This window comes from Coffea eugenioides, chromosome 4 (assembly GCF_003713205.1).
Source record: "Coffea eugenioides isolate CCC68of chromosome 4, Ceug_1.0, whole genome shotgun sequence".
NCBI classification, from domain to species: Eukaryota; Viridiplantae; Streptophyta; class Magnoliopsida; order Gentianales; family Rubiaceae; genus Coffea; species Coffea eugenioides.
The window spans coordinates 2,570,785-2,583,286 of record NC_040038.1 but is presented as its reverse complement, the minus strand read 5'-3'; the positions used below and the strand labels follow the sequence as shown (position 1 = coordinate 2,583,286).

The window sequence follows — 12,502 nt, the reverse complement described above, 5'->3', positions numbered from 1 at the left end:
CTATTTAAGTAACATTCTAGACCCCAAAAGCTATACTTTTTTCAAAATTCCTATAATGCCCTTGAGTTATAATTCACAACAAAAATGTAAAGGAAAAAATGGTTTACAGTCTCTATTTCATTTATATTTATTTCCTACTATTATTACCTACTTATCAATATCCAACCACTAAATAAACATTTATCTTTATTCTAATGTTCCTCTTTTACCTAAAAATTTCTGATGCAAACCATTATATCAACTATAAATACGATATCATATACCTAAAAACTTATCTACAATTTCATAACAATATCAGATTTTACTTAATATACTACAATATTCATCAATGTCCCTAAATTTCAATTCCATGGTTGCCACATTTTTTATACAAAATAATCCAAACAATCACTACTAATATCAATATCCAATATATTCCATTGGTATAGAGTTCAAAATCAATCAAATTCTCTCAATAGGAATAATATCAATAATTGTAAATAAAAAATAGAAACACAATGCAGTTATAAATATATACCAAGAACACTTTTTTCATGATAATCAAAATAGTATAACCTATATTTAGTTCCTATTCCACTTCTTATCCTTAATTTTTATTTTTTATCACTGTCACTATCTTCATCTCCATCTAATTTGATAATGAAATTAACACTCAATTTGTCAATTGACAATTTCAATTTCCTAATACCTATCAAAAATTAGAAACAAAAATGGGCGCAAGGAAACTAATTACTAATAATGGAAAATCGAAATTGGGAATAGATACCAAGATATAGAAGTATTGGTGGTTTAATGTGATGGCGATTTTGTTAGTAGCGAGAGTACACATTTGGTTGATAATAATAAATAAATGAGTTCAAAAGAAAAATAGATATATAAGGAAGAGAATAGATAATTAAATAGAAAAGACTGTGGTTTGAATTATTGGTTAATAATAGATGAGAAAATTTTAATGTTTGATAAAGTTTTTCAATGAGTTGACAATTAATAAAGGGCATTATTGTCTTTTTATCACAATAAGGGAGATCTCTATAATTATGTAAATCTCAAGGGAGCCAAGTGAAATTGCCAAACCGTCGAGGATCACAAATGCGATCTATGAGAGTGGGAATGGAAGAAGAGGAAGACAAACCGTCGAGGATGGAGCTGTTCATATTCTATGTTCCAAGTTTTAAGGTTTGATGATACTTCTGATTTAGTATTTAGGTTATTGACATATTTGTCCTAACAAAATCCGATCAAGTCAATTGCTAGACAATTTGTTTTTTCAACAATTGATGAGCATTTTGTTTTTTCTTAGGCCAAGAAAAAAAAACATATATATAGATATATATATATAGATATATACATATATATATATGATATAGTATGTTTAGCTTAATATGTTAATTGACCGTAATGTGTGCCAGAAATTAATATCTATTTTTTTAACCCGAATAATTATCCCCTTTTATGTATTTAGGCCTTTTTGAGGTGTAAAAGGGTTGAGGATAACGAGTAGCAAATGATTGGAGGTAGAAAGAGTCCATTGTCCAAAGAGATAAAGAAAAAGATCGTATTCTTTCTACGAGAAACTAGGGGGATGTTCAATTGAAATACTAACATGAGAGAATTGACCATGCAAGGAATTGGAAATTTCTCGCGCAGTTTCTTTCTTAGAAAAAAGTTTCTATGGACATTCCTTGTTTTCGGAGATGAGGATGGAATCATGATCAAGCTACTGTCTGTTACTCTCCATTAGCTACCCTGGCTGCCAATTACAATAATACCCAAACCAAAAAAACAAAAATCAAAAGCACATTTCAAAGCAACTAAACAAAAAGACACATTTTATTTGGTTTTGTGAAAACATAGTAATTCATTTTCACAAGATACAAAACCACTCAGATCTTCCTTTTCACTTGAAATACAGGCTAAACTTGGAAAGTTTTTACTTGTTTTATTGACACACTTGTTTCATTGATATACTAATTGCTTGTCAAATTTTATTATACGTTTGTTTGGATAGAATATTATTTGAAATAATTACTGTAACATTTTTTGTGATATGATATATGTGAGATAAAAAAATGGTTAGAAAAATAGAAAGATAAATTGAAAAATGTGTTTCTAATGCAGGTGAAATATTATTTGAAATAATTTTCTATCCAAACACTCCCGGAGATAGTAATTCGTTGTCATCCATATAATAACCACGAAGGTGACAATCACTAGTGTGTTACTACTATGTTTTTACTTCAACACTTTCCCATACTCTTACACTCTATTTGGGTTGTTGTAGTGATTTATCAAGAATCACTCCTGACATAAGTGTTCTTAATAAAAGTACTTTTAAATTATCAAAAATCGAGTTGCTTAACTTACATGAAGTTAGTTATCAAACACCTTAAAAATATTTTTAATATTTAAAAGCATTTTTTTTGGGGTAAATGTATTGCAATCTCAAATGGGAATGTAGCATTATTAAGTAATTGTTGTTGGAAATTTAATATTTACCCCCACTAAATCAAATTCTAAAATTAACTCAGAAAGAAATTAAAAAAAAAGGGTTCATGAAAATCATGTTTTGTTTTTAGTTATTAGAAAGACGGACAAAGACACAAAATACAAGCAACAGATAATACGGAAATCTCAAGTATGGTTAATGAGACATTAATCTTCATTTTAGACAAGGCTACTTTGGTGATTGATGCGGGACAGCAGGCGCATTAGCTTGATGATCTATAATTCTATATAACTGAGAGGACAAGCGAATAAAATTGCGGGGAAACAACGCCGGCCCCGGTTCGATGGCCATTTGGGGGGCGGCGCTACCAAATTGCTTGCCGCCAAAGGAAGCGAGTCAGACGGCCTCCTCTCTACTCTCCACTCGCTCCCTTGCTACTTTTAACTACTAAGTAACATTTAGAGAAAAAGTTACAGAAGGTTTATTGGCAGCAGCTTTAATTGCCAAATGGCCTTTGTTGGTTGTTGCTGAGTTGCCCAAAATACTCCATCCTATCCTCTGTGGCATTGAATTGCCTACATTTGTCTCTCTGCTTGAAACTCAAGTGACCATAGAAACAGCTAACACACGGAGGTTATGCGGTCATTACGTGTATGTAAAAGCACAGTATGTAAAATCACGTGATCTATAATTCTATATACATTTATTTTTCTAGCTACCTGCTTAGACTTATGTCTACATAGGATTTCTAAAATGAGTTATAGTTATAAAACACATATTTTAATAGTAGAAATTGTGGCCCCATGGGTAACTCAGTTGGGACTGGTCGTATGTAATTACAGTAAGATCTCAGGTTCGACCCCCACGTACTACCATTGTTGGGTATCTTTGGGGCAAAGCTCTGCCCAACCTGGGGGATTAGCCTTCAGACACGAAAAAAAAAATAGTAATAATTGTGAGTGAGATCTCCATGGCAATTGATATATGTTTAGCTAAATTCGGAACCTAATTTTTGAGTGTTTTAGTTATTCAAAAAGTGATTAAATCATACTCAACGTTAGACTTAAATATAATTAGATAGTGGATTATTTGTACAAATTTATTTGCTTGCGCCATAAATATATTTTTCAATTATTTTTTTTATTCACATATATCATATCAAAAAAATATTTCGCAAATAATCTACCGGCCGATCAATACTTTGGTATCATGTTTAACTAGACTTCTCCTAACATTTATTACTTGTTAGCAAAAATTATGGATATGTCATTTTCAACTATATACAGAGAAAGGGCAAACAAAATGCACACTGAATTTGGGCAAAGTTTTCTAATTGAAGACTTGAAGCAGGAAAAACTGGCCCATGCTGTAGATAGGTCAAACTACATCGAACTCGAGAAAGCTCCATACATATCTTTTGCCTCACTGCTCTCCAGAATCCATACTTTAGTCAGTTCACTTTTAATAGAAGAAGGGAATTATGAGGTCTTGATTATGTGGTCAACACGTAAAGTTGACTTTTAAGCATAAATTCTGGAGGGCGTGAATTTAATTGAAATAAATAAAGCATGTAAACGCTCATGAGTCATCGACTGTGCTTAATTGGTATTCCGGCTTATGAGCTGTGACTAACAAATTTGCTTCTAAAGAATCCGGCGCACATTCGAACATGAACCGAATCCGGTAGTTGCGTCCAACTGGCTGTTGAAATTCGTTGGAAGTCCGCAGTCATCATCGGTCGTGATTGATGGCCCACTGATCACGTGATTTTGCTGGTGGTGCTGGTATCCTCTGACAAATCACGTGCATCATCCTCACCGTAAAGTTTATACCTTTGCCGTACTGGATTCGTAAGCATTAGAATCCAAATTAACTTGATCACATTTTTCAAAAATTATTTGCTCCTATCTTTCTTGTAGCCTCTCGCTTACACTTTCTCCACTAAAATCATTCAATCCATTCATTTTCTTTGTTTGCTTGCATCACAAATATATTTTACTACACACGTTTTTATCTCGCATACGTTTTTTAAATTAACTAGAGAACAATAAATTTGTACATGAACATTCATTGTTGCAATACCAAGGCAAAAAAAAAACCATCAAGGAAAGGAAAAGGGAAAGTAAAAGCAACAGTGTTGGTAGTGCTTTTATCATTTTCAATAATTGCAACAAATGAGATGTAATTATGCTGTTTGACAAATTGACAATATTAGGAGCGAAAAAAGGTTCATGGCTACTTGCTCCCTCACCATATTTGTTTGATCAAAATGTCTCTCTTTTCTCCCCCATCCATATGCTGGTGGGGCAGTGGCTACTTATGGAGAGGTTCACCTGCAGCTTCATGTTCGTTAGTAATTTTAGATGCCAGATTGAGTTAAGTGGCCAAAAAAGATTAGGTACTCAACAAATGATCAAGAAACTTCAATTATGAAAAATGTGTTAGGAGTTAGGACAATGTGTAATTCAACTAAGAAAAATCTTATACGTACTCTGCAATATAAACAAACTAAAGCGACAGAAGCAAATTAAAGGATGAATCATCTCCTTGATTGCAGTGATTATCATATTTGCGTCTATCGCCGAGAAATATCGTAGTTTACAATCGTTTTTTGTACGCGGACTCTTCAATAAATTTAGTTTCCTGAAGGAAGTGGCCACCGTATTAGAGGTCGAGAGTAGTTGAAATTTTAGAGGGTTTGGGCGGTTGAAGAATTTGGAGGGATAAGAACAACTGAACAAGTAACAAAATATATTAATATTATTACGCCAAAAACTCTGCTACTAGTAGCTAGCTGCCCAAACGGTCAAGCCTTTGCTAGCTGTAAAGGAGAAGCCGTTCTTGGCCTTGGGAGGGTTGGTTACCTTTTCCAGCAAGAGACTTTGGATGAGTTGGAATTCTGTGTGTGGGATGGGATGTTCTTCCTTTGCGTGCCATTTGATTTTACTACAAACTGAGGTGCTTTAGAGGATGATCAAGAGCTTATTATTAACGTTAATATGAACGAAATTCCTCTAGATACAAGTAAATTCTTGAACTGTGTATTTTCATTGTGCAATAAATTTACACCACCCCAGAGGTAATTATTAATTTGGAACCAGAAGTTTCAGAGTATTTTTTTAAAAATTTTTAATTAATTAATTTTTTTAGAATGAAGGACTTGTATTGATTATCGATTTTCAATATGTAAAGAATCTACTTGGCAGGGCGGAAAACTAAACCCAAGCTCTTCTCTCATTCTTTCTCTGCAGCAACCCAAACTACTTTGGGCCTCTCCAGCCCAATAAAGAATTATTGGAGCTTGCCTTATGGGCTTAAGAGCCATTATCCGGTGAAGCTTCTAATCCTATGGCGTGTTTATAAAATTGGACTACCTATTGAATGAATTACTAATACCGTCCCAAGACTGAACTTAAAATTATTGAGGACCCTAATGTCATCTATTGTTTTAAAGCTACATGCAAAATCATGTTGTTTTTTTTAAAAAAAAAAAAAAATAGAAAATAAGAGCTCTAATATTATGTTTAAAAATCGAGAATCACTTCAGAGACCATTATTGCAACGTTGTTAGTATTTCACACATGCATTGACCTTTCTCGGGTGCAGGTATACAGAGAAGGCCATTCCATCCAATATACAGAGAACATGACGGCGTTTTCTCGCAGCCACCAAGAATCAACGAGTGGTAGAAAAAGCAAGAAAATCAAAGGGAAAAGATATTCATTGATACTTTTGCTCAGGATACTCGTGATGATAAACAGCTCTACCAGAAACATGCCAAGAAGTGAACAAGAAAACTAAACAGAAGGTTTCCCCGACGAAGCAATTGACGGCAAACCAATCGTTCCAAGTTGAGATTCCGAGGAAGAAGATCGCTGTAATACAACAGCGTTGTCAAGGTGGCCGCTGGCTGAATCACTAGTGCCGACATTGTGCTCGCTAGTGGCTGAATCATCAACGCCATTAAGTGACAAGAAACCTACGCTTAACGTACGCAACAAAACGATTGATCAAAATATTAATCAATGCAGGCCATAGATTAATAAGCATCCAAACCACTTGACAAATATCAATTATCATAAGCCATAATTACCGCAAAGAACCAGACATGCGATGATGCTAGACTTGCAGTAAAGAAACGTTGAGTGTGAGATTTGTGAATTGTTGGTGCATCTTCTTGTTTTTGTGTGTGACTGTGTGGTACGCTTTGGATATTCAAACCTCAAAGTACCTACAGGCTACAAGCCTACAACTACCACTCTTCAGCTAACATTCGTACCTAATAGTCTTCTTCTTCTTCTGTGATGCTGCCAAAAACAACAGCGCCGCGACTGCAGCTCAGTTATAGTATATGAGAATGAGAAACCCAAGAGAAGAGAGCTGAGTGCGCGGTTAGTTTCGAAGCCAATACCCAAAACAATGGGCGTTTTTATATTCATATTCATCAGCTTCGAGGGTATCATCTGTCCTAAGTTCATAAAAACAAAAATTTCTTTATTTAACTTTTCTTTTTACGCAAGAAATAAGACTACCAAACCAAAGTGTTTCTATTTTTAACCTATTTATGAAGGAAATTAATTTCTTGCCTTGTTGGTCAAGCGAGTGCAATTGCTAGGCATATTCAAATAAATACTACTGACTCTTCCATATATACTACTTAAATTCTTTTTTGATACAAGATGAATGAAATAATTGAAAGTGAATTATTGTCATTAACAAATGATTTGTTTATTACCATTCATGAAAATAAATGCATATTTTTTGTGTCAAATATCAATACTCGGATGTATTAACCAGTTTAATAGACTTGCAAATTCCAAAGGAACAAAATGCGCATTTTATTTTTGGAGAGCTAATTAAAAATGATACGTTGTTCAAGCAGCTACTCAGAGTTCCTAAAGCTCCCTGCGAGGGCTTGTTGAAAACACCAAGTCAAATTCAATGGATTCAAAGTGTTTGGATTATAAATTATTACACTTTATTTACATATACTAATTTACTTGCATTATTAATATATTTTCTACTCACTTTACTATTTTACGTACATCATGTCAAAAAAGTATTATAATTTTTTTTCATAAAATTATCTTAAATAATTTACTATCCAAACACATTGTTATTGCATGGATCGGGATAACAAATTTTCCCCACGGCTTAGCTTTCAATTCGCCTCAGAACATCGAATGATTCTTCCGCGACATTCACATGATGCACCTTTTAAGCAAGGGCGGAAAACTACACCTTTACAAGAAGAAAGATGACATTTTTTTTTTTTTCATCACAGTGGGTATCTGGGGCCGAGAACTGGTTACCGTACGCCCCAACTAATCCCACTGCGTGACCGCGAGAGGCTGCCCGACATCATCGGTCAATGGTAACGACTGGGATTTGATCCTTGGTTGGTGGCTCTCACCCAACTGGGCTACAACCACCGGACCGAACCCAGACTGGGCTACAAGAAGAAAGATGACATGCAAAAGAAAAACCTGATGATAACTGTTTGGGTCACTTGGACATGATACGATTTTATGAATGATGGCCCAATTGTTGTAAGAGTTAAAGAATGTTGGTACTTCGCTAGACCACTGTTATCCAACAGTGCAAGAAGTCCAGAGTTGGATTCGTTTTAAAATAAAACAAAAGAAATCACGTCAATATGACGGTACCGGGTTTGTTTGGATAGTGAAATTATCCCAAATAATATTTCGCTTGTATCATAAACACATTTCTCAACCCACTAATTTATATTCCCAATCACCTTTTAACCTTACATACATCACATCACAAAAAGTGCTACAGTAATTATTCCAAATAATATTTCAAATAATACCCTACCCAAATGTTTCAAATGTTTGCTACACCTTTTGGTCCCTTTTGCTTAAAACCTTCAACCTCGTGTTCAAATTATAAAATTTGAAAATTCAAATTCTATGGAATTTCCATCTTGTGTAATTTTTTTTTTAAATTATAGATAGAATCTTTTTCTTTAAGCTTCCCGTTTCCAACTGTCAAAACCAAGATTCAAACACTCTATTAAATTCAGGATTTGAACCCTGAACTTGATAGTAAAAATAACTCCAAAAGCCCTTTTCTGACCATTGGATACTTTTAATTTAAAAATACAAGCAAGAAAAAGTTATTTTGCATAAATCTAAATTCTAAAGCACACGCACTCCCCACTTTATCCTAAAGTTAGCCCTGTGTCAACTCCATTAGTATTCACAATTCATACTTGTATGTGATTGAGAGATGGTTAAATTAACAGGTAATATTAGTAACTTAATCAATATTAATACCTTTATATGGACAACGGTGGTTAATATTTTTCATAGCCAAATGATGTGTTCTAATACCATAATACTTTTTTTTCTCTATAATACTTTAAAATTCTAGTTAAGCTCTATATATTTACATTAGACGGGACCATAAATGTAGTCCTTCATTTCAAACTGTATTACAGCATAGCCATTTATTGTTTAGGAAATACACAAAGTTTCCAGTACGAAAGGTCGATTGACAGGCGAACAGGGCAAGCGAGACTTGAAGCATAATTGAGTCAAGCTTAGTTCAAAGCCCAGTTATTCTAAGAGAAACTGATCAACGATCATGAAGATCAGCTTGACAAGGAGCTGAGTAAAATTCTGGCCTCCTTTGGGTTGCATCTCCCGAAGCCAAATTAGTAGGCAGCGTAGTACATAGAAGGCAAAGACATGCTGCTAATGCTACTGCCATTTTTTGCTGCTCCATGCCGGAGGACTGATACTTCGTCCATTATATAGGCAGAAAATTCCTGTATTAACGCATATTTCATCAATAAAGTTTTTTCTTTTATGAATTTTAAGTCTGTTGTCCAGACCCTGGACCGCTTAAAATTTGAGACGTACAATCTGATTTTCTTGTAAAACTACATTTCATTTTACTGAGGTATGCTTTTTGCATCAAATGTCTTAATTCTGATGTACTAATAAGTATGATACACTCGCAATTTGCAAAGGAATGAAATGCTCATTTTAATCTTGAGAATGGAAATGTGAATTTTTTTTAACCATTGCTGTTATTCTTCCTATTTGCTTCTAATCTACGTCGATTTTGAATCAATTGAGAAATTTTATGGTCAAGTTTTTACTGCTCCCGCGTGACAGGGCCTTTTAATGATTGTAATGGAAAGGAATGTGGGCCCAGTAAGGAATGGGAGGGACAGTGTCTAGTCAGTAATAAACAAGCGACGCTGCGACGGACCACTCGTTTGTCACGTTCATGCCTGGTCTCAATCGTCCGGCCATAAAGCTGGTTTTGTGGATATATACGGTGTTGTTAGGTCCGGATAAGACCGGCCAGTTCGATCGATCTGATTGTGAATCGATCTTTTTTTTTTTTAAATTGATTTGTATTATAAAATCGTTATGATCATAATCAGTCAAAATTTCTAAAAATTGGCTAAACCTGTAACCTGATTGGACTGGAAAAATCTGATTCTTAAACTTTTTATTATTGTTTTTTCCCAACACAATTTAAATTACCTAAATTGTCACATTTTCTTTTATTAATAGGAGTATGGAAAACGGCATGCACTTAGTGTAAATATCAAAATCACTCATTTTTCTGAATGATTTCTAAATCAAAATGTTTCATTCTTATAATCTTATCAATTTATCATCAGTGATTCCAACTTGTATTAACTTGTTTTGATTTGGTTTTTCAAGTAGTTTGAAAAATGAACATATTTTAGTCATAAATTTACATTTTTATGCATAATTATTAGGTGCATATTTGATTACAAGTTTAATATTTTTGGAACATTTTGTATGATTGGTAAAATGTAACCAAGAACTTAATTTCAATATTTTTGAAACTTATAAAAATATAAAATAATTATAACATCATGCTAATGTTAGCGAATTTTTTAAAACGGTCTGACTGATCCAATCAGTTGACCCCTGGCCCAATAATTTAGTCGAGTCACTGCTCGGTCCGAATTTAGCAACATTGCATAGGTATTGCTATCACCAACTCACAATTTATTCTTCAATCAAATGAAAGGACTGAATTATGTGGTAAATTTTGTGCTCCAATATGCTTAAAATTTCTCATCCTTTCTTTTGCGAATAATTTCACACACCTCCCATGAGGTTCATAACAATTGCAGATAGCCCCCTCCATGTATAAAAATTTACACCTGCCTCCCCCCTCTCATGGTGTAAAATGACAAAAATAACCTTCAAGAATTACTCAATTTATCATCCCCGTGAAATGAAGTAATGCATATTTAAAAATTAAAGTTAACAAATCGTTTTGAAAAAAGGAAAAACAGAGAAGAGTAAGAGTAATAGATTCTCTCTTGCCCTAACCACCCAAATTACTTCAATCAAATTTTGCTTAATATCGTAGAAATTTAGGAAAATCTTATAGATTTCTACAAAAATAGGTCACTTAATCAACCAGTATCCAAGGTTTTTTTTTTTACTTGTCCATGTAAATATTTTTTTGTATCAAATGGAGAAGAAATGAATTTGATAGATAGTTTTCTTAAAGTATGTGACAATATATTAAGTTTAAATTTATGATTTCTATGCAGAAAAAATCCCCAACAAGCAATAAATTATTCCGTTTTTACCAATAAAAATTACTATCCCTGTGTATTAAATTGAATGTATTATCCCTACAATCCAACTGAACTTACAAAGTCATTCGCCAACTATGTCACAGAACCATTAGCTAGGTGACTATCAACCTCACTTTCTTCCTTTCACTAAGTTCTCTCCTTTGCTCCTTCCTTGTTTTAATTTTAAGGCTTTGAGTCTCCCACAAATTTTTTTTTTTTAAAAAAAGAAAAGATACAAAGTGTCATTGCATTTTTCCAATTGAAACCGGAAGTCAGAAACTATAAAACCAATGACGGAGCCAAAGGAGGGCTAAGTGGGGCTAAGTGGGGCCATGGCCCCCCTCTCTTTACATTTTGAAAATTTTAATTTATTGTGTGTAAATACACGTGTAAAATAAATTTGGTCCCACATAATGTTTTATAATTTTAGTTTATATTATAAAGGTTTATATATATGTGTGTGTGTGAATTAATCACTTTTGAATTAATTTTTTTCTTCAAAAAAGTTATTTATCTTTTTATTGTGCTAATTAGTTAACTTTAAAAAAAGTAAACGTATAATTTGATGATCCACAGTAAGTTGACCCGACTTGATATATTATAATAAAAAAGCCTAATTCATAATCATCAATTGGCTAAAACAAATACAAATATAAAACTGACCCCAATTGATTAAATTTATTCTCACTTTTCCTATATCAATTGTAACTATAGAATGGGTAATTTCAATTATGAAAATAATCAAAACAAAACTCCGAAACAATATGGAAGCTAACTGTGTACATAGAAAAAGAAGTTGGTATAAAATTTAGCACTAATTCGATCGTAGATGAATTTAGTTTTATGAAAGAACATAATGCTTAATTTACTTTTAAGAAAAGGGGTTGAAATTTTATAGTGTATTAACATAACGTTTATCTTTTTTTAGTTGAAAATATTTATACTTATATTGCACATATATAGATATATTTTTTTTTTTTTGCACGAGTAACATGTTGGAGCATCTTCTCATAATGTACAATTTGGGTGGTTTGTAATCTTATAATATATTTAATCAAATGTTATTTCTTGTCTTAATTTTCGTTATGATTATGCTGCATATTTATGAAATAAACATATCTTTATAATTAAAGTTAATATTTAAAATTATTTTGAACATAACATATTAAGATAATTTTATTAGAAAAAATTTTTGACCCCCGAAGAAAAAATCTAAAGCGTACACACTCCCCACTTTATCCTAAAGTTAGCCTTGTGTTTCACAATTTATACTTGTATGTGATTGAGAGATGGTTAAATTAACAGGTAATATTAGTAACTTAATCAATATTAAAACCTTTATATGGACAACAGCGGTTAATATTTTTAATAGCCAAATGATGTGTTCTAATACCATAATACTTTTTTTTACTCGGCTAGACGTTTACTGCAACAGGTTAAAAGAACACAAGTCA

General features: G+C 33.0%; 1 long non-coding RNA gene across 1 annotated transcript; it reads right to left on the bottom strand.

The window, feature by feature from the left end:
- Window positions 1-6,143: 6,143 nt before the first annotated feature.
- On the bottom strand, window positions 6,144-6,651 carry LOC113768736. The gene is made up of 2 exons (XR_003468132.1): window positions 6,540-6,651; window positions 6,144-6,425 (listed from the first exon to the last, which is right to left on the bottom strand). It is a non-coding gene; the product is annotated as an uncharacterized LOC113768736 (long non-coding RNA).
- Window positions 6,652-12,502: the final 5,851 nt, after the last annotated feature.